The sequence below is a fragment of the Chiloscyllium plagiosum genome, unplaced genomic scaffold, assembly GCF_037043375.1.
Source record: "Chiloscyllium plagiosum isolate Xiang-an unplaced genomic scaffold, Cpla_swu_hap1 HiC_scaffold_8, whole genome shotgun sequence".
NCBI lineage: Eukaryota > Metazoa > Chordata > Chondrichthyes > Orectolobiformes > Hemiscylliidae > Chiloscyllium > Chiloscyllium plagiosum.
In genome coordinates, this window is record NW_028270146.1 from 12,652,360 (window position 1) to 12,675,691 (window position 23,332).

The following is a 23,332-nucleotide window of genomic DNA, read 5'->3' on the forward strand; positions in this document are numbered from 1 at the left end:
AGTTGATCGAGAACTCATTGTACTCTTAGTAAATCTTTTCTACTGTCCACTATATCACCAATTTTGGTGTCATCTGCAAACTTACTAACCAGGCCTCCCAAATTCTTATCCTAATCATTTATGTAAATGACAACAACAGTGGACCCAGCACCAGTCCTTGAAGCACATCGCTGGTCACAGGCCTCAAGTCTGAATGATAATCCTCTGCCACCACCCTCTGTTTCCTGCTGTCGAGCCAATTAGCTAGCTCTCCATGGATCTCATATGATCAAACCTTATTAACCAGTCTACCAGGTCAAGAGTGTGCATATGATGACGCACGGACTGAGTGTGGATCTCAGACTGCAATGAGGAACGTTGTCTGAGGAACGTAGTACATCTTGGAGATAACCTATGATCCTGGATGTATTCAAAACACGAAGGACACACCTTCATTTGGAATCCACGTAGGGTGAGACTACTGAGAGAGTCACATGATGTGGTTGCGGAAGTGAATTTTAGCATAAATTTTGTCAGACCCCAGACGTGACAGTGAAAGTTGTAATGGTGAATAAGAAAAGAGATTAGAATGGGAGTCCTGTTGCAGAGAGGAGCAGAACAAAAGAAACAAAGAATTGTGAATGCTGGAAATAAAAAACAAAAACAGAGATTGCTGGAAAAACTCTGCAGGTCTGGCAGTATCTGTGCAGAGAAAGCAGAGTTAACGTTTCTGGTCAGAAATCAAGAGTGAAAGTAATCAATGAATACATCAATGCTTAATGCCTCTAGTTAAAAATCACACAACACCAAGTTATAGTCCAACAGGTTTAATTGGAGGCTCACTAGCTTTAGGAGCGACGGTCCTTCATCAGGACAAAATTATAACGCATAGAATTTATAGCAAAAATTTACAGTGTGATGTAACTGAAATTATACATTGAAAAATACCTTGATTGTCTGTTGAGTCTTTCATCTGTTCGAATACCATGATAGCTTCACTTCTTTCAAGTGCCTCTAGAAAAGCTTTGGAGAATTATTTCTTTTCATGGGTGCCTAATCTTCTCTGGGAGCTATAAATGCTACTAATAGAACTCCTGTGGCTCAGTGGTAGTGTCCATGTCTCTCAGCTAGGACGCTCAGGTTCAAGTCCCAGCTGCTCCAGATGTATGTTATAACATCTCTGAACAGATTGATTCGGAAAATAATAAATGCTACTGATTTATTTTTCACTATTGTTGGTTGAAGATGATGTTTGTTTGCTTCATGCACTTGTTAATTATTTGTCTTCTTTTGTGTTTAATCATGTTTGATTTCAGCTGCACTTAATGCCTGATATAATTAGCAAGATTAGTTGTGCTCAGGAAGTGCAAGGACATTAATTATCTAATATAACAATCTAATATAATTATCTAATGTAAGCGAAGTATTGAAAGTCTGAAATAAAAAGAGAATGTGCTGGAAATCCTGAACAGGTAGTATTAGTGGAGAGAGATACAGTCTCAATGTTTTGAGTCAGGTGTGACTCTTAGAATTGAAAGAGCATAGGGATGCTGGGTTTAATGCTGGCAAAAGATGGGCCGTTGGTAGAAGAATGATAAAAGGGAAAACCTGGGATAGAATAATGGGTGGGAGAGATCATATTACAAAGATATGTATTGGAAGGCAAAGGGAGTGGTTTTTCATTGTGGTTGTTGTAAGTTTGCTCACTGAGCTGGCAGGTTTGTATTCAGACGTTTTGTCACCATACTAGATAGCATCATCAGTTTGCCTCCGGTGAAGTGCTGGTGTTCTGTCCCACTTTCTACTTGTGTGTCTTGGTATGTTAAAGTGGGTGATATTTTTTCTAGTTCTTTTTCTCAAAGGTTGGTAAATGGGATCCAAATCAATGTGTTTATTGATGGAGTTCCGGTTTGAATGCCAGGCCTTCAGGAATTCCCGTATGTGTCTTTGTTTAGCCTGTCCCAGGATGGGTGTGTTGACCCAGTCAAAGTGGCGTCCTTCTTCATCTGTTTGTAAGGATATTAGTGATAATGGGTCGTGTCTTTTGGTGGCTAGTTGGTGTTTGTGTATCATGGTGGCTAGGGTACACTTTTCTGCCTGTCTGTCCGATGTAGTGTTTGTTACAGTCCTTGCGTGGTATTTTGTAAATGACATTGGTTTTGCTGGTTGTATAGGGTCCTTTAGGTTCATCGATAACTGTTTCAATGTGTTAGTAGGTTTGTGGGCTACCATGATACCAAGGGATCGGAGCAGTCTAGTAGTCATCTCTGAGACGTGTGTGATATATGGTAATGTAGCTAGAGTTTCTGGGCATGTTGTGTCTACTTATTCAGCTTTGTTGTTGAAGAATCAGTGCTTTGTGTTTGTCAAGTATCCACTGTTCTTAAATATGCTGTCTAGGTATTTTGCTTCTGCTGCTCGTAGTTCCTGGGTGCTGCAGTGTGTTGTGGCCTATTTAAGTGATGTCTAGATGCGGCTCCGTTTGTAGATGCTGGGATGATTGCTCCTGTAATTGAGTATCTGGTCTGTGTGTGTTGCTTTCCTGTAGACGCTGGTCTGCAGTTCTCCATTGACTGTTCGTTCCACTGTGACATCCAGGAAGGGAGTCTGTTGTTGTTTTCCTCTTCTTTTGTGAAATTTATGCCATTAAGGATGATGTTGTAGGTTTCCTTTTAATTTGTTCTGTTTTGTGATGACAAAGGTGTCATCCATGTAGTGGACCCAAAGTTTGGGTTGGATCGTGGAGAGGGCTGTTCATTCCAGTCTCTGCATTACTGCTCCTGCTAAGAAGCCTGATATTAGTGATCCAATGGTCTTTGTCATTGTAAAGAGACAAGGTAATTGTCCAGAGTGAATATAAATGCAAGAATAATGAACAGCTCTGTATGAAAGCAAACATATGAAAAACCAAGATTCAAAGCGGCACATTGTGTAAAAGCAGAACCAAAATAAGGGGTGGGGGCAGTATTCAACACCTGAAAGAGTCTAATTGGAAGGTAAGATACATTTAGTTTAATTATAATGTGGCATGACAGTGAAAAGAAATGAGGGTATGAGAGTAAGATGTTAAAATAGTAAACCTCGTTACAATGGTGAGCAACTGGAAACTCTGGGATTTCTCTTCCTCAGTTGTATGATTTTGAGATCACGCTTGGGTCTGAGTGGTTGTGTTCGACAAATGGATCAACCAACCTGCTTTGTTTTCTCCACTGTAGGGGAGACAATATCATGAACAGTGAATACATTATGCTAAATTGAAAAAAAGTATAAGTAAGTTGCTGCTTTACAAACCAACACACTGTCTGGAATGTGTAATTTGAGCACTCAGCATTGCTAAGTGTAACTACAATGGCTCAACTATAGTTCTGCAGAGTGCTAAGTTCATACCTGTGTTTAGTGATTTTTGCAGTGTATGGTTCATGAAATAGAATATTTATGCATACATTGTCATTATTTTAGGAGAATAGAGTAGAAAGCAGTGTGATGACTTTAAGGTTTTCAACACTGTTTATAACAGTTTGGGCTTCTCCATCAGGATTATCCTGAGATACTTGTGACTTTTGTTCTGATGTCCCATTTACACTTCATGAGGGGACATGAGAAGTTGTTGGCAGATAGGATCAAGGAAAACCCTAAGGCTTTCTATAGGTATATCAGGAATAAAAGAATGACTAGAGTGAGATTAGGGCCAATCAGAGATAGGAGTGGAAAGTTGTGTGTGGAATCTGAGGACATAGAGGAAGCGCTTAATGAATACTTTTTGTCAGTACTCACCTTGGAAAAGGGAAATGTTAATGAGAATACAGAGGTACAGGCTACAAGATTAGATGGGATTGAGGTTGACAAAGAAGAAGGTTTGGCAATTTTGGAAGATCTGAAAATAGAAAAGGCCCTGGGGCCAGATGCGGTTTATCCTCTGATTCTCTGGGAAGCCAGGGAGGTGATTGCAGAGCCTTTGGCTTCGTCTTTACATCATCATTGTCGACAGCAGTAGTGTAAGAAGACTGGAGGATAGCAAATTTTGTTTCCTTGTTTAAGAAGGGGAGTCGGGCCAACCCTGGTAATTATAGGTCAGTGAGCCTTACATTAGCTATGGGTAAGGCGTTGGAAAAGGTTATAATCGTCTGGAAAGGAATAATTAGATTATAGATAGTCAACACGGTTTTGTAAAGGGTAGGTCGTGCCTCACTAACCTTATTGAGTTCTTCGAGAAGGTGGATGAAGGTAAGGCGTTTTGATAAGCTTCCACATGGTAGGCTATGACGCAAAATAAGGAGTTTCAGGATTGAAGGTGATTTAACGGTTTGGATCAGAAATTGGCTAGCAGAAAGAAAACAGAAGGTGGCAGTTGATGGGAAATGTTCATCTTGGAGCTCAGTTACCAGTGGTGTGCCACAAGGATCTGTTTTAGGGCCACTGCAAGTGGGCATAGAAGGATGGGTTATGATAAAGGGCTTTTTCCCGAAACGTTGATTTTCCTGCTCCTCGGATGCTGCCTGACCTGCTTTGCTTTTCCACACTCTTGACTAGTAAATTTGCAGATGACACTAAGGTAGGCAGAGTTGTGGATAGTGTTGAAGGATGTTGTGTTTTACAGAGGGACATAGATAAGATGCAGAGCTGAGCTGAGAAGTGGCAAATGGAATTTAATGTGGAAAAGTGTGAGATAGTTCACTTCGGAAGAAGTAACAGGAATGCAGAGTACTGGGCTAATGGTAAAATTCTTGGCAATGTAGATGAACAGAGAAATCTTGGTGTTCAGGTGCATAAATCCCTGAAAGTTGCCACCCAGGTTGATAGGATTGTTAAGAAGGCATATGGTGTGTTGGCGTTTATTGGGTATGGGGATTGAGTTTCGGAACCACGAGGGCATGCTTCAGCTGTACAGGACACTGGTAAGGCCGCACCTGGAGTATTGCGTACAGTTCTGGTCACCGCATTATACGAAGGATGTGTAAGCTTTGGAAAAGGTTCAGAGGAGATTTACTGGGGTGTGGACTGGTATGGAAGGAAGGCCTTACGAGGAAATGCTGAGGGAAAAGAGGCTGTTTTCGTTGGAAAGAAGAGCTTGAGAGGGGACTTAATCTAGACATATAAGATAATCAGAGGGTTAGATAGGGTGGACAGTGAGAGCCTTTTTCCTCAGATGGTGAAGGCTATCACGAGGGGACATAGCTTTAAATTGTGGAGTGGTAGATTTAGGACAGATATCGGGTAGTTTCTTTACTCAGAGACTAGTCAGGGCGTGGAATGACCTGCCTACAACAGGAGTAGACTCGCCGATGTTAAGGGCATTTAAGTGGGCACTGGACATACGTATGGATAATAATGGAACAGTGTAGGTTAGATGGGAATCAGATTAATTTTGCAAGTTGGCGCAACATTGAGGGTCAAAGGGCCTGTACTACACTGTAACATTCTATGTTTTATGTTAGTCTCTCCCACAAGAGGAAACATCCTTTGCGCATCCAACTTGTCAGGTGCTTTCAGGTTATTGTTTTTCTCAACAAGACCATCTCTTATTCTTCTAAATTCTAATAGGTACAGGCTGAGCCTCACACTTACCTCATATAATAAACCCTCTGTAGTGCTAATAACATGGAGACCAGATGCTGAAAAATTGTTGATAATGTGATTTTGGTGTTATAGCACTTATAAAAGTTAGGTTATTACTTCCATTTAGAATCACTAATCTTGCATAAATGCAAAATAAGGAATTGAGTTCTTATCTTGTAGCTAGAATGTTTTGGAGCATTTTTCTGTACTGTATTTTACTATCTGTATGATATTAGTGATTAGACCCAGATGATTAGGTATCTGACAGTTCAAGTGATGTAAATTGATCTTTTAGTCATCTTTTTCTATAGTTATCAGGAAAATGTAAAACAGTATGTGGTCAAAAATGCAGTGATCAAATGAATGAAGAGAAGCAGATATATCAGATATATAAGTAATCTCACTGCATGTATTAGGTTTACTTTTAATATCTGGTATTACAAACCTAAATGTTTTCATAAACCATTGTAGAACTCAACTGATTCCATATGGATATGGTTGGTGACAATTTTTATACATGGTAAGAATGGTAGCTTCCACTGCAAAAACTATTTTTTGACTGCAACATTTTTATTCTTATACAGTTGTTTCTGTCACGTAAAGTGACTTTCATTTCCCCATTCACCTAATGTTGTCCATTTTGTGATTGTGTAGGATGTATATTTATGTTAGTTGGATCTTTTGGATTTCACATATGCAGTTTGTATTTATTCATTCAAAGGTTGTGCACTTCGCTGGTTGAGCCAGCAACATTACCCATCTCTTGTTTTCCTTGAAAAGGTGGTGGTGAACTGCTGTAGTCCATTTGGTGCAGATGGAACCACAATGCCATTAGGGAAGGAGATCCATCATTTTGACTCAGCGACACTGAGGGAACAACAATATAGTTCCAAGTCAGGATGGTGAGTGGCTTGGAGGGGAACTTGCAGGTGGTGGTGTTCCCATGTACTTTGCCTTCTAGATGACCTTCTTGTGGTCATGAGGTTAGGAAAGTACTGTCTGAGGAGCCTTGGTACATTTCTGCAGTGCATCTTGTAAATGTCATAACAGACCACTAATGGTGTAGAGAGTGAATGGCAGCACATTCACGAATGACCGAGCGGGCTGTTTTGACCCAGTTGATATCTAGCTTCTTGAATATTTTTGGAGCTGCACTCAGCCAGGTAAATAGGGATCGTTCCATCACACTCCTAACTTGTGCCTTGTAGATGGTGGACAGGCTTTCAGATGACTCACCACACAATTCTGAGCCTTGGCCTTCTTTTGTAACTGTAATTTTTATATGGCTCAATCTATTAGTCTTTTTGTCAATCATAACCCTGAAGATATTCATAGTGGGGCATTCAGTGATGGTAATGCCATTGAATATCAAGAGATGATGGTTAGATTCTTTCTTGTTGAAGGTGGTCATTACCTGACATTTATGTAATGCAAATGTAATTTGCTACTTTCTGCTCAAATCTGAATATTGTCTAGCTCATGTCTCATTTAGACATGGCCTGCTTCAGTATCTGAGGAGTCGCAAATGGTGCTGAACATTGTGCAATCATTAAACTTCTGTCATCATTTGATGCACGTTTCCTGAGCATTTAGAGTGTGAAAAGCTTTGTGATGTTTGATTACATTAAGGGTGTACTATAATCCATTTTATTGCTGTGTTAAAAGATGTTTCAGCTTCAAACATGCATACTTACAGTATGGAAGCAAGCCATTTGGCCCATCCAGACATATACCCCTACTCTATTCCTGTAACCCCGCATTTCCCAAGACCAATCCACCAAACCTGCACATTGAAATAACTCCACATAAACTGGCATCCTGTCACCAATTTGCCCTTTGTTTACGTGTGGAGAGTCATAGTGTCATACTTGGATCCAATTAGTCCACACCAGTCATCTTCACAAACTGAACTAGTTCTACTTTTCTGTGTTTGGCCCATATCTCTCCAAATGTTTCCTATTCGTGTACTTATCATGTCTTTTAAATGTAGTAACTGTAGCTGCATCCACCACTTCCTCTGCCATTTCATTCCACACATGAACCACTCTGTGTAAAAAAAAAATTACCCCTCATGTCATAGAGATGTACAGCATGGAAACAGACCCTTTGGTTCAACCCGTCCATGCCGACCAGATATCCCAACCCAATCTATTCCCACCTGCCATCACACAGCCCATATCCCTCCAAACCCTTCCTATTCATATACCCATCCAAATGCCTCTTAAATGTTGCAATTGTACCAGCCTCCACCACTTCCTCTGGCAGCTCATTCCATACACATACCACCCTCTATGTGAAGAAGTTGCCCCTTAGGTCTCTTTTATATCTTTCCCCTCTCACCCTAAACCTATGACCTCTAGTTCTGGACTCCCCGACCTCAGGGAAAAGCCTTTGCCTATTTACCCTATCCATGCCCCTCATAATTTTTAAACCTCTGTAAGGTCACTCCTCAGCCTCCGATGCTCCAGGGAAAACAGTCCCAGCCTGTTCAGCCTCTCCCTATAGCTTAAGTCAACATCCTTGTAAATCTTTTCTGAACCCTTGCAAGTTTCACAACATCTTTCCGATCAGAATTACACACAATATTCCAACAGTGGCCTAACTAATGTTCTGTACAGCCACAACATTGACCTCCCAACCCCTGTACTCAATACTCTGACTAATAAAGGAAAGCATACCAAATGCCTTCTTCACTATCCTATCTACCTTTTTGAAATTTTCTCTTCTCAACTTAAAAATATACCCACTAGTCTTGAATTCCCCGACCCTAGAGAAAAGACTCTTGCTGTTCACCTTATCTATGTCCCTCGTTATTTAATAACTCTCTCTAAGGTCACCCCTCCCATTTACCAGTGAAAAAAAAATCCCAGCCGGTCAAACCTACTTTTCTAATTTAAACCGTCCATTCATGGCAACTGAATCTTTTCTGAACCCTCTCCAATTTAATAATATTCTTCCTATATCTTGACAATGATCCAGCTTCCTCAGAGCCAGCTCTCAGAGTGAACAGGATATCTGACTTCTGTTCTTCTCTGTCAGTCTGGGCTTCCTGATCAGGGCTGTTAATCTGGTCTAATCAGGGAACTCATATTCTGTGAGGTCCACCTGGTTGATCTTGTTGCAATCACTGTATCTCTCCCCCTCTGAGTCCGAGGACATAGGTCGGTTTTTTTAATAGCTTCTCCTGGGTGTTTTAGCACGAAAGTTTGATTCCTCCAACTCTCTACCTTTGATATGGGTGTCATGTAATGCACAGTAGCTCTCGCACCTGGAGTGGCTTGGAAGAAACTCATTCTCTTCTTCAGGCAACAAAGACGTTGAGACGGTGATATCTGCTGTGTCCATCTCAGATTCCAAGGTATCTTGAATGCTTGATGGAGAGGGAGAACCCATGTGTTATAGAACGGTCGGGAGCCAGGTACGTTTTGCTTCGCATCATTTGTAAGTTTGCAACTTTCGTATGGCCAACGTGCTTCTTCAGATTCGTAACACCTACAAGAACTTTATATGTCACTGGACCTGATCTTGTTTCGGCCATGCATTTTAACCACACAGGGTCAATCCTATGGTTTCTACGCCAAACTTCATCCCCTGAAGTAAACTGCCTCTCTCCCTTGGCAGAGTCTAGTGTACAGCATTGGTGTTCTTGAAGCCATTTCAGCCCTGGTTAAATCACATATGGTATATTGTGTTCCGTTCTGGTCACCTCATTATAGGAAGGATTACCCAGCTGCAAAAAGCCATTTATCGTTTTTTAAATTCCCCACAAAAGCAAATTGAGCTGTCGGGTTTCACATTTGGTATGACTGGTTCTGCCCAATATTCAATCTGGACAGGTTTGATGATTCTTTCGTTTACCAGCCTTCTAATTTCTGCGCCTACTTTTGCCCATATGGCAAACGGCATTGGGCAGGCTTTGCAGAATCGTGGAATTGTTTTCTGGTCAACCTGCAAGGTGGCCTTGGCTCCTTTGATAGTCCCCAGATCTTCCTGAAAAGTCTTCGATATTTAATTTAGACTTCACTCTGACAGTTATTTTCTAATCAAAAAATGTTGAGCCAATCTTTCGCAACAAATTTCGCCCCATCAGGCTTGGGCTGGAGCCTTTTACTGCAATCAGTGGGAACTGAACCAGCTACTTCTCACAACAGACCGGAACCGAAGCTGTATCCTTAATCTGCAAATGTTCCCTGGTATAGGTTCTCAATCTAACTGAGATCTTGTGCAACCTTAAAGGTTGGAGACCAGAGTGAATTTTAGTAAAGGCTGGTTCTGCGATCACTGAAACAGCTATGCCAGTATCGACCTACGTTAGAACCGAGTGACCAGTTAAACGATATTTATTTTGATTGGTTCTGATTTGGATGTTGCTAAGCAATTTAACTAATCCAAACCACATGCAGATTTCCAGGGTGTGCACTCTCCTGGATACTCTGAGCTCTCTTACTCAGTTTAGGGCTATTAGGACTCTTTTGCTGTCTCGAGATTGCCTACCTGCAGCACTACAATGGCTTATCAGCATCAGATCCTGAAGTAAATCTTATTTTTGGCCCAGGCTTGGCTTTGTTTTGGGATTTTGCTGTGGGCTGATCTAGAATCCCTCTATTCAGGATATATTCTGAATGAGTCTGTGCAATTGCCTTCACTCAGGTGGTGTTCGCCAAGCTCAGTCAGCCTAGCGAGCATGTCCACTTCCTTCGGAATACCCTGCAACTCGTATGCTTCACTTGCCACATTTTCCAATGATCAAACTAGTTGTAGTGCCTGTTTATAGTCCAGTTGTGCTTCAGCTAGTAGGTGTTTCTGCACGGTTACATCATTCATCCCACATACCAAATGGTCTTTCAGCATCTCATTAAGTGTTAAACCAAAATGTCACAAGTCTCTACCAGTCATCTTAACCTAGTCAAAAATCCCAATAGGGATTCCTCTGGTTTTTGAATTGCCGAGTAAAACTGATAACATCTCAGATTTAGAGGAAGCTTGAGATCATAACATTTCTTAAATAAATCTGTCAACTGTTGAAAGGTTTTATTATCTGGTGCCTCAGGGAGAGTTAGGATCCTAACAACTGAAAAAGCTGTGGGTCCACAAGCTGTCAGGAGTTGCTTTTCACCTACTCAAATATAAAAAGCATTCTTTCCACATACTGGGATCAGTCTTTAACGGCAGGATCGAACAACTGAAATGGCCTCCTTCTTCAAAGACCGCAATTTCCCCTCCGACGTGGTCGACGATGCTCTCCACCGTATCTCCTCCATTTCCCGCACCTCTGCACTTGAACCCCGCCCGTCCAATCGCCACCAGGACAGAACCCCACTGGTCCTCACCTTCTACCCCACCAATCTCCGGATACATTGTATCATCCTCCGTTATTTCCGCCACCTCCAGACAGACCCCACCACCAAGGATATATTTCCCTCTCCACCCCTATCAGCATTCAGGAGAGACCACTCCCACCGCGACTCCCTCGTCAGGTCCACACCCCCCACCAACCCAACCTCCACTTCTGGCACCTTCCCCTGCAACCGCAAGAAGTGCAAAACGTGCGCCCACACCTCCCCCCTCACCTCCCTCCAAGGCCCCAGTGGATCCTTCTATATCCGTCGCAAATTCACCTGCACCTCCACACACATCATTTACTGTATCCGCTGCACCCAGTGTGGTCTCCTCCACATTGGGGAGACAGGCCGCCTACTTGTGGAACGTTTCAGGGAACACCTCTGGGACACCCGCACCAACCAACCCAACCGCCCTGTGGCTGAACACTTTAGCTCCCCCTCCCACTCCGCCATTGACATGCAGGTCCTTGGTCTCCTCCATCGCCAGACCCTGGCCACACGACGCCTGGAGGAAGAGCGCCTCATCTTCCACCTATGAACCCTCCAACCACACGGGATGAATGTAGATTTCTCCAGCTTCCTCATTTCCCCTCCCCCACCTTATCTCAGTCCCAACCCTCGGATTCAGCACCCGCCCACTTGACCTGCAATTTTCTTCCGGACCTCTGCACCCCCACCCCCTCTACGGCCTATCACCCTCACCCCCTTCAACCTATCGTATTCCCAGTGCCCCTCCCCCCTACCTTTTATCTCAGCCCGCTTGGCACACCAGCCTCATTCCAGAAGAAGGGCTGATGCCCGAAATGTCGATTCTCCTGCTCCTCGGATGCTGCCTGGCCTGCTGTGTTTTTCCAGCACCACATTTTTCAACTCTGGTCTCCAGCATCTGCAGTCCTCACTTTCTCCTGGCAGGATCGAATGGGTCAAGGTTCCCAAATAATGTTATGATGTCAGAAATGTTTATTCCAGGATGACTGTTGCGAGTTAGTTTCTTCAGGAGCATGTTTTTTTCTCTGGTCACCTGCATTGCTATTCAACTTGATAATGGCTGATCTTTTATAGCAACACCCTACCTCCTGTTCTCTCCAACTTTATACCTTCGCATTTTTTCCACAAATTTATCTATTTCTTTATAAAAATATTCAGTGCCTTCACCTCTACAGCCTTCTGTGGTAGAGAATTCCACAGGTTCACCACACTGAGAGAAGAAATTTCTCCTAATCTCAGACAGAGATGGCCTACTGCTTATCCAGAGACAAGTTCTGGATTTCTCAACTGGGGAACATATCATCCCTGCGCACAGTCTGCCCAGCCCCATCAAATTTTTATGCATTTCAATTAGATCTCTCATTCTTCTAAACCAAGTGAATACAGGCCTGTTGACCCAATCTGTCCTCACAAGACAAACTTACCATCCCAGGAATTTGTCTGATGAAGCTTCAGTGCACTTCCTCTATAGCTATTATCTTAAAGTATATCTTGCTCATCACCATCCAGGACAAAGCATTTGCCTTGATTGGCATCGCATCTACCCATCCAGCATTGCTGCCAATGTATTACTGGTGAAGGAATTCGGCATACCCTCCACAAGATGCAGGATATGATATGATTGTGGATCAGTGGTGCTGGAAGAGCACAGCAATTCAGGCAGCATCCGACGAGCAGCAAAATCGACGTTTCGGGCAAAAGCCCTTCATCAGGAATAAAGGCAGAGAGCCTGAAGCGTGGAGAGATAAATGAGAGTAGGGTCGGGGTGGGGAGAAAGTAGCATAGAGTACAATAGGTGAGTGGGGGAGGAGATGAAGGTGATAGGTCAGGGAGGAGAGGGTGGAGTGGATAGGTGGAAAAGGAGCTAGGCAGGTCGGACAAGTCTGGACAAGTCAAGGGGACAGTGCGGCGCTGGAAGTTTGAGACTAGGAAGAGGTGGGGGAAGGGGAAATGAGGAAACTGTTGAAGTCCACATTGATGCCCTGGGGTTGAAGTGTTCCGAGGTGGAAGATGAGGCGTTCTTCCTCCAGGCGTCTGGTGGTGAGGGAGCGGCGGTGAAGGAGGCCCAGGACCTCCATGTCCTTGGCAGAGTGGGAGGGGGAGTTGAAATGTTGGGCCACGGGGCGGTTTGGTTGATTGGTGCGGGTGTCTCGGAGATGTTCCCTAAAGCGCTCTGCTAGGAGGCACCCAGTCTCCCCAATGTAGAGGAGACCGCATCGGGAGCAATGGATACAATAAATGATTTTAGTGGATGTGCAGGTAAAACTTTGATGGATGTGGAAGGCTCCTTTAGGGCCTTAGATAGAGGTGAGGGAGGAGGTGTGGGCCAGGTTTTACAGTTCCTGCGGTGGCAGGGGAAGGTGCCAGGATGGGAGGGTGGGTCGTAGGGGGGCGTGGACCTGACCAGGTAGTCACGGAGGGAACGGTCTTTGCGGAAGGTGGAAAGGGGTGGGGAGGGAAATATATCCCTGGTGGTGGGTTGGAGGTGGCGGAAATGTCGGTGGATGATTTGGTTTATGCGGAGGTTTGTAGGGTGGAAGGTGAGCACCAGGGGCATTCTGTCCTTGTTGCGGTTGGAGGGGTGGGGTCTGAGGGCGGAAGTGCGGGATGTGGACGAGATGCGTTGGAGGGCATCTTTAACCACGTGGGAGGGGAAATTGCGGTCTCTAAAGAAGGAGGCCATCTGGTGTGTTCTGTGATGGAACTGGTCCTCCTGGGAGCAGATACGGCGGAGGCGGAGGAATTGGGAATACGGGATGGCATTTTTGCAAGAGATAGGGTGGGAAGAGGTGTAATCCAGGTAGCTGTGGGAGTCGGTGGGTTTGTAAAAAATGTCAGTGTCAAGTCGGTCGTCACTAATGGAGATGGAGAGGTCCAGGAAGGGGAGGGAGGTGTCAGAGATGGTCCAGGTAAATTTAAGGTCAGGGTGGAATGTGTTGGTGAAGTTGATGAATTGCTCAACCTCCTCGCGGGAGCACGAGGTGGCGCCAATGCAGTCATCAATGTAGCGGAGGAAGAGGTAGGGAGTGGTGCCGATGTAATTACGGAAGATCAACTGTTCTATGTAGCCAACAAAGAGACAGGCATAGCTGGGGCCCATACGTGTGCCCAGGGCTACCCCTTTGGTCTGGAGGAAGTGGGAGGATTCAAAGGAGAAATTGTTAGGGGTGAGGACCAGTTCGGCCAAACGAATGAGAGTGTCGGTGGAAGGGTACTGTTGGTGACGTCTGGAGAGGAATAAATGGAGGGCTTGGAGGCCCTGGTCATGGCGGATGGAGGTGTAGAGGGATTGGATATCCATGGTGAAGATGAGGCGTTGGGGGCCGGGGAAACGGAAGTCTTGGAGGAGGTGGAGGGCGTGGGTGGTGTCTCGAATGTATGTGGGGAGTTCCTGGACTAGGGGGGATAGGACAGTGTCGAGGTAGGTAGAGATGAGTTCAGTGGGGCAGGATCATGCTGAGACAATGGGTCGGCCAGGGTGGTCAGGCTTGTGGATCTTGGGAAGGAGGTAGAACCGGGCAGTGCGGGTTCCCAGACTATGAGGTTGGAGCTGTGGGTGGGAGATCTCCTGAGATGATGAGGTTCTGTGTGGTCTGGGAGATGATGGTTTGGTGATGGGGGGTGGGGTCATGGTCAAGGGGGCAGTAGGAAGAGGTGTCCTCGAGTTGGCGCCTCCTAGCAGAGCGCTTTAGGGAACATCTCCGAGACACCCGCACAAATCAACCAAACCGCCCCGTGGCCCAACATTTCAACTCCCCCTCCCACTCTGCCGAGGACATGGAGGTCCTGGGCCTCCTTCACCGCCGCTCCCTCACCACCAGACGCCTGGAGGAAGAACGCCTCATCTTCCGCCTCGGAACACTTCAACCCCAGGGCATCAATGTGGACTTCAACAGCTTCCTCATTTCCCCTTCCCCCACCTCTTCCTAGTTTCAAACTTCCAGCGCCGCACTGTCCCCTTGACTTGTCCGGACTTGTCCGACCTGCCTAGCTCCTTTTCCACCTATCCACTCCACCCTTTCCTCCCTGACCTATCACCTTCATCTCCTCCCCCACTCACCTATTGTACTCTATGCTACTTTCTCCCTACCCCCACCCCCACCCTCCTCTAGCTTATCTCTCCACGCTTCAGGCTGCCTTTATTCCTGATGAAGGGCTTTTGCCCGAAACGTCGATTTTGCTGCTCGTCGGATGCTGCCTGAATTGCTGTGCTCTTCCAGCACCACTGATCCAGAATCTGGTTTCCAGCATCTGCAGTCATTGTTTTTACCTATATGATATGATTGGTCAGGCTCTTGATAATTAAGACATTGAGCCTTAGCTAATATTATAATTATTGCTCGTGGACGTTTACAACTGATTAAAACGCATTTTGCTTGTATGTGCTGCAATAGTCTGTTATTGCTTTTGCTAGTAGTGCTGTTTCCTCTGTGTGTAAGCGTGCATTGATATAGTAGATTTTGTCAGTATTTGTGGACAACATATTTCAAACCGAGATAAGACTTTATCACTGTTGAAGTATGGAAAATAATCAGTTAATCGCATTCCAGCACTGATAGAACCGTCACCATCGCAAATAATCTTTCTTATCAAGTAATGCCATGTGTTCTGTAGTCACAACTGTAAAAACATTTTGAGAACATTTAGCAAATAAAATCTCACTTGATAGGCACCAGAGTGAACAACATAGAACATAGAACAATACAGCACAGAACAGGCCCTTCGGCCCACGATGTTGTGCCGAACTTCTAACCTAGATTAAGTACCCATCCATGTACCTATCCAAATGCCGCTTAAAGGTCGCCAATGATTCCGACTCTACCACTCCCACGGGCAGCGCATTCCATGCCCCCACCACTCTCTGGGTAAAGAACCCACCCCTGACATCTCCCCTATACCTTCCACCCTTCACCTTAAATTTATGTCCCCTTGTAACACTCTGTTGTACCCGGGGAAAAAGTTTCTGACTGTCTACTCTATCTATTCCTCTGATCATCTTATAAACCTCTATCAAGTCACCCCTCATCCTTCGCCGTTCCAACGAAAAAAGGCCGAGAACTCTCAACCTATCCTCGTACGACTTCCTCTCCATTCCAGGCAACATCCTGGTAAATCTTCTCTGTACCCTCTCCAAAGCTTCCACATCTTTCCTAAAGTGAGGCGACCAGAACTGCACACAGTACTCCAACTGTGGCCTAACCAAAGTCCTGTACAGCTGCAACATCACTTCACGACTCTTGAATTCGATCCCTCTGCTAATGAACGATAATACTCCATAGGCCTTCTTACAAACTCTATCCACCTGAGTGGCATATAAATTTATAAATTTATAAATTTATAAAGAGTGAATATAAATTTACCACAGTACTTTTACACTTCTGGCTGAATAAAGGGCTGCCTACTGTATAGTTGTTGCAACTCTTGTTATCCTACTGTTTTGCATGATTGTTATCATGCCAAATTTCTACTGATTTGGAGATTAACCTCTTCCAGTGAGTTATTGATGAGTTCACCTTTACTTCGAAAGTAGAGGTACTCTGGCCATTTAAGGTAGACACATGACACAATGAATCAAAAATATTTTATAATTATCTTGCAGTTTTACTCTTGTTTAACAGGTGGTAATGCATAACATTTATAATCTTTGATCTTGTTTTGGTATGCTTCAAAGATCCCTTGCTAGGAAGGCAGTAATTTAATAGTACATTCATGTAAGCATAAAACTGTTTTAGCTTCATGCCAGTGCTAAGTTTATGAAGGGTAAATCTGGTGTGAAGGCAACATAGAGTTGAAGCAAAAGAGTGGGCGGCATAGTGGTTCGCACTGCTGCCTCACAGCGCCAGAGACCCGGGTTCAATTCCCGCCTCAGACAACTCTCTGTGTGGAATTTCCACATTCTCCCCATGTCTGTGTGGGTTTCCTCCGGGTGTTCCGGTTTCTTCCCACCGTCCAAAGATGTGCGGGTTAGGTGAATTGGCCACGCTTAAAGAAAATTGCCCGTAGTGTTAGGTGAAGGGGTAAATGTAGCGGAATGGGTCTGGGTGGGTTGCTCTTCGGAGGGTCGGTGTGGACTTGTTGGGATGAAGGGCCTGTTTCCACACTGTAAGTAATTAATCTAATCTACACAAATGAGATTCAGTCTTGCAGTGAATCTCACTTTGTTTCATTCATCTGTCTAGTCAGGTTCTCAAACTGAATTTAAGCTTTGTTTACATGGTAGCGTACTGCTAATTCATGTTAAATAACAATTGGAAATTTAAACATAGGAACAGGAGTAGGCCATTCAGCCCCCTCAAGCCTGTTCTAGCATTCCAAAAGTGGCCTAACCAATGTCCTGTACAGCCGCGACATGACCTCCCAACTCCTGTACTCAAAATTCTGACCAATAAAGGAAAACATACCAAACGCCTTCTTCACTATCCTATCTACCTGTGACTCCACATTCAAGGAGCTATGAACCTGCACTCCAAAGTCTCTTTGTTCAGCAACACTCCCTAGGACCTTACCATTAAGTGTATAAGTCTTGCTAAGATTTGCTTTCCCAAAATGCAGCACCTCGCATTTATCTGAATTAAACTCCATCTGCCACTTCTCAATCCATTGGCCCATCTGGTCCAGATCCTGCTGTAATCTGAGGTAACCTTCTTCACTGTCCACTACACCTCCAAATTTGGTGTTATCTGCAATTTTACTAACTATACCTCTTATGCTCACATCCAAAACATTTATCTCGATGTTTTACATAATGTAATTGAAGATTTCTATTTACATACTCGCTGATTTGTCAGATGGTGGAACAGGCGAAAGGAGGTAACTAGCCTACTCCTGTTCCTATGTCAAAACGTGTGGCGCTGAAAAACCACGGCAGGTCAGGCAGCATCCAATGAGCAGGAGAATCAATGTTATGGCATAACTCCTTCATCAGGAATGTTAGGAGGGGGCTGAGCGATTAATCGGAAGGTGGGGGTGGGGGATGATAGCTAGGAAGGCAATAGATAGATGCAGGTGAGGGTGTGACAGTGATAGGTCGGAGGGGAGGGTGGAGCAGATGGTGGGAAGGAAGATGGACAGGTAGGGAAATAAGGACAGGGCCAAATTGGAAGGTTGGATCTGGGATGAGGTAGGGGATGGGAAATAAGGAGGAGAAAGTGAGGTCTGCAGATGCTGGAGATCAGAGATGGAAATGTGTTGCTGGAAAAGCGCAGCAGGTCAGGCAGCATCTAGGGAACAGGAGAATCGACGTTTCGGGCATTAGCCCTTCTTCAGGAATGAGGAAAGTTGGTCCAGCAGGCTAAGATAAAAGATAGAGAGGAGGGACTTGGGGGAGGGGCGTCGGAAATGTGATAGGTGGAAAGAGGTCAAGGTGAGGTTGATAGGTCAGACTGGGGTGGGGGCGGAGAGGTCGGGAAGAAGATTGCAGGTTAGGAAGGCGGTGCTGAATTTGATGGATTTGACTGAGACAGGCTGGGGGGAGGGGAAATGAGGAAACTGGTGAAATCCGAGTTCATCCCTTGTGGTTGGAGGGTTCCTAGCCGGAAGATGAGGCGTTCTTCCTCCAACCGTCGTTTCGCTATGGTCTGACGATGGAGGAGTCCAAAGACCTGCATATCCTTGGTGGAGTGGGAGGGGGAATTGAAATGTTGAGCTACAGGGTGGTTGGGTTGGTTGGTCCGGGTGTCCCAGAGGTGTTCCCTGAAACGCTCCGCAAGTAGGCGGCCCGTCTCCCCAATATAGAGGAGGCCACATCGGGTGCAAAGGATGCAATAGATGATATGTGTGGAGGTACAGGTGAATCTATGGCGGATATGGAAGTTTCCTTTGGGGCCTTGGAGGGAGGTGAGGGGGGAGGTGTGGGCGCAAGTCTTGCACCTCCTGCGGTTGCAGGGGAAGGTGCCGGGAGTGGAGGTTGGGTTGGTGGGGGGTGTGGATCTGACGAGGGAGTCACGGAGGGAGTGGTCTTTACGGAATGCTGATAGGGGAGGGGAGGGAAATATATCCTTGGTGGTGGGGTCCGTTTGGAGGTGGCGGAAATGGCGGCGGATGATGCGCTGTACATGGAGGTTAGTGGGGTGGTAGGTGAGGACCAGTGGGGTTCTGTCCTGGTGGCGGTTGGAGGGGCGGGGTTCAAGGGCGGAGGATCGGGAAGTGGAAGAGATGCAGTGGAGGGCATCGTCGACCACGTTGGGGGGGAAATTGCGGTCCTTGAAGAAGGAGGCCATCTGGGATGTGCGTTTTTGGAACTGGTCCTCCTGGGAGCAGATGCGGCGGAGTCGAAGGAATTGGGAGAATGGGATGGCGTTTTTACAGGGGGCAGGATGGGAGGAGGTGTAGTCCAGGTAGCTGTGGGAGTCGGTTGGTTTGTAGTAGATGTCCGTGTTGATTCGGTCGCCTGAGATAGAAATAGAAAGGTCGAGGAAGGGGAGGGAGGAATCTGAGACTGTCCAGGTGAATTTGAGGTCGGGGTGGAAGGTGTTGGTGAAGTGGATGAACTGTTCAACCTCCTCGTGGGAGCACGAGGCGGCGCCGATACAGTCATCGATGTAGCGGAGGAAAAGGTGGGGGGTGGGGCCAGTGTAGTTGTGGAAGATGGATTGTTCCACACATCCTACGAAGAGGCAGGCATAGCTGGGGCCCATGCGGGTGCCCATGGATACTCCTTTCGTTTGGAGGAAGTGGGAGGATTGGAAAGAGAAGTTGTTCAGGGTGAGGACCAGTTCAGTCAGTCGAAGGAGGGTGTCTGTGGAAGGGTACTGGTCGGTACGGCGGGAAAGAAAGAAGCGGAGGGCTTTGAGTCCTTCGTGATGGGGGATGGAGGTGTACAGGGACTGGATGTCCATGGTGAAAATAAGGCGTTGGGGACCGGGGAAGCGAAAATCATGGAGCAGGTGGAGGGCATGGGTGGTGTCCCGAACGTAGGTGGGGAGTTCTTGGACTAAGGGGGACAGGACGGTGTCAAGTTATGCGGAGATGAGTTCGGTGGGGCAGGAGCAGGCGGAGACAATGGGTCGTCCGGGGCAGTCAGGTTTGTGGATTTTGGGCAGGAGGTAGAAGCGAGAGGTGCGGGGTTGTGGGACTATGAGGTTGGAGGCGGTGGATGGGAGATCCCCCGAGGTGATGAGGTTATGGACGGTCTGGGAGATGATGGTTTGGTGGTGGGGGGTGGGGTCATGGTCAAGGGGGCAGTAGGAGGAGGTATCTGCGAGCTGGCGTTTGGCCTCAGCGGTGTAGAGGTCGGTGCGCCAAACTACTACCGCGCCTCCCTTGTCTGCTGGTTTGATAGTGAGGTTGGGGTTGCAACGGAGTGAGTGGAGGGCTGCGCGTTCCGAGGGTGAGAGGTTGGAGTGGGTGAGAGGGGTGGGGGAGTTCAGGTGGCGGTTAATATCGCGGCGGCAGTTGGCTATGCAGAGGTTGAGGGCAGGTAGGAGGCCAGCACGGGGTGTCCAGGTGGATGGGGTGTGTTGGAGGCGGGAGAAGGGGTCGTCAGAGGGTGGGCGGGAGTCTTGGTTAAAGAAGTAGGCGCGGAGGTGTCCAGGTGGATGGGGTGTGTTGGAGGCGGGAGAAGGGGTCGTCAGAGGGTGGGCGGGAGTCTTGGTTAAAGAAGTAGGCGCGGAGGTGTCCAGGTGGATGAGAAATAAGGAAACTGGTGAAGTCCGTGTTGATGCCAAAGGCGGAAGATGAGGTGTTCTTCCTCCAGTCATCAGATGGCTTTGATTTGGCAGTGGAGGAGGCCCAGGATTTGCATGTCCTTGGCGGGATGATAGGGGAAGTTGAAGTGGTTGGCCACAGGATGGTGGGACTGTTTGATAAATGTGTCCCAGAGATGTTCCCTGAAACCTTCCACGCGTTAGCATCCTGTCTCCCCACTGTAGAGGAGACCACATCGAGAGCAACTTTAGATGAAGTGTTTGAATGTGCCAGATGTGAAAGGATCCTTTGGGGCCTTTGACGGGGTGAGGGTGCAGGTTTTATACCTCTTGCAGCGGCAAGGGAAGGCCCTGGGAGTGGAGGGTGGGTTGGTGGGGAGGGCATGGGTGTATAGAGGGAGTCATGGAAGGAATGGTTTCTGCGGAATGCTGATAGGGGGGAGAGGAAAAATATCTCTGGTGGTGGGGTCTTGTAGGTGGTGTAAATGGCAGAGGAGAGGATAATGTGCTGTATCCGGAGATTAGAGGGATCGAAGGCGAGGACCTGGGGTGGGGTTCTTTCCTTGTTGCAATTGGATGGGCAGGTTCAAGGGTGGAGCTGCAAGAAGTGATGCACGGGAGGCTATTGTTGATCACGCGTGAGGGGAAATTGCGGTCTTTGAAATAGATCTGTTCCACATATCCGACAAAGAGGTAGGCATAACTGGGGCCCATGCAGGCCCATACAGTCCCAATACATGTCCATCTGCCATGGCGAAGGTCTTCAAGTCCTCCGTTTCTTCCTCTCCCGCCGACCCAATCAGTACCCCTCCACCAATGCACTCATTCGATTGGCGGAACTGGTCCTCACCCTGAACAACTTCTCCATCGAATCTTCCAACTTCCTTCAGACCAAAGTGGTAGCTATGGGCGCCCGCATGGGCCCCCGCTGTGCCTTCCTCTTCGTCGGATACATGGAACAGTCCATCTTCTGTCCCCCAACCTTTTCTGCCTATTTATCTCTCTGCCCCCTTACCCACCACCACCCCTCCACCCCTCCTGCATTCCTGATGAAGGGCTTATGCCCGAAACGTCGACTCTCCTGCTCCTCAGATGCTGCCTGATCTGTGCTTCTTCAGTGCCACATTTTCCGCCTCTGTTCTCCAAGCGTCTGCAGTCCTCACTTTCTCTCTACTCCTGTTCCAAAGCTGAATTTGAGATCACAAATAAACTTCTGGACAAAATTTGCTGCTTGGTACTTAGCCTGAACTGGTACTATCCATGCAGGCAATCTTGATGAAAGAAACAAACGCTGAAAGAAAGGATAAAGAAGGTGATGTTATTAAGTGACTGTTACATAATGAAGCCCCTGAAAATCAAAATGCTGATCAACAATAAACAAAGAGCCATTGAGCAAAACCCAAAGAAAGATCCCAAACTGTTTTAGCCCCTGACTGACTAACGGGGCTTTTACAAATGCAGGAATTTAAGAAAAAAGGATTAAGCAGCAATTATTCATGTTTATTTCTTCTCCAAATATATACTATATCGGTGAGTGGGTGACCTATGAATGGCTGTACAAATTCCATCATATAATGGTATTAAACACAGCGAACAGTGTAGTTCGGGTGCAACAAGGAAAGAGTAGGTTGTTACTTAAATAATTACAAAATGGCAGGCTCATCTGCATAGTTTACAAACAATTTTTAAAAAGTCAAATGCCAAAGGAGGGGAATAATGTATGGGTAGATTTGCTTTCCATCTCCTTCTTTTCACCATTCATCATCAAAGTTAGGAGAATCTAAATATTCTCACTGACTCCTGTTTCCAAATAATACTTTGTGGGGACCCTACACTCCCTGGACATATCACCTGGGGAATATCCTTTCTTAACCTGTAACAGGTAGGGTTAATGACAGGTGTATTTTCCCAAGGATGGGGGATTTCAAGACTAGGGGGCAAATTTTTAACGGGAGATGAGAGAGATTTTAAAAAAGGCATGAGGGATTTTGTTTTTACACAGAGGGTGATTCACATGTGGAATGAACTTCTTGAGGAACTGGTGGATGTGGGCACGGTTACAGTGTTTAAAAGACGCTTGGATAAGTAGTTGAGTAGGAAAGGTTAGGAAGCATATGGGCCAAGAGCAGGCAGGTGGGACTAGTTTAGTTGGGATTGTGTTCAGCATGGACTGAAGGGTCTGTTTCTGTGCTGCATGACACTATGACTCCATAAAGACGAAGATCATGTTATATTGTCACAATGGAATCAGAAATATAATGTGTCAATAAGTCAATAAATGTTGCATTTTAAAAGTAGTAAATCGAACTTTGGTATAGAGTTTAGTGTACTGAACAATATCTGGCAAATAGAAGTCTAATTATACACCACAGCATTGACTCATTGGGTGAAACAAATCTGTTAGTTAATTTTGCACTCCAGCATGTGGCCATTTTTTCTTTTCTCGCTTTTATCCGCAAACTGGTCAATTTATTTTTCTTTCATATGCTAGTAAAGCTTCCTCTTAAATGGATCCATATCATTTACTATTACTCCTTCAAAAGCGAGTCTCCTCATTCTTAAGGGATTCAGAAAAAAATCTTTCCCTAATTTTGCATTTTACTGGCCATCAACATAAGATAATTACCAAGGTTTGGTATCCTGCCTATGAAGCCATATTTTTAAATAAAATGTAAATGCTCGCTCTTGGTTGGATTTTCACAACAGTGGTGGGTGGTTCTCGTCAGGAAATGTCCTGACTCCATTTTGGTTAAAAGAATGCTCCAACTTTCATAGCTTTTGCTTTGGAAAGGCCTGCAATCTTAAAAATGAAACATAGGTAGT

At 45.8% G+C, this 23,332-nt stretch overlaps 1 protein-coding gene and 1 pseudogene across 3 annotated transcripts in view; one reads left to right on the plus strand and one right to left on the minus strand.

Annotated features, from left to right (window-relative positions):
• LOC122553352 (ribosomal protein S6 kinase A5) overlaps positions 1–23,332 on the plus strand; it is a 235,604-nt gene that overhangs the window by 37,949 nt on the left and 174,323 nt on the right. Inside the window, exon 2 of one of the 3 annotated variants that reach the window (XM_087989592.1) lies at positions 8,841–8,953. The exons of the other annotated variants lie outside the window; for them this stretch is intronic. The gene's annotated coding sequence lies outside the window, so the exon portion shown is untranslated. The remainder of the gene's footprint in view (positions 1–8,840; positions 8,954–23,332) is intronic. 3 annotated transcript variants of the gene reach the window in all.
• On the minus strand, positions 15,430–19,702 carry LOC148149342 (uncharacterized; annotated as a pseudogene).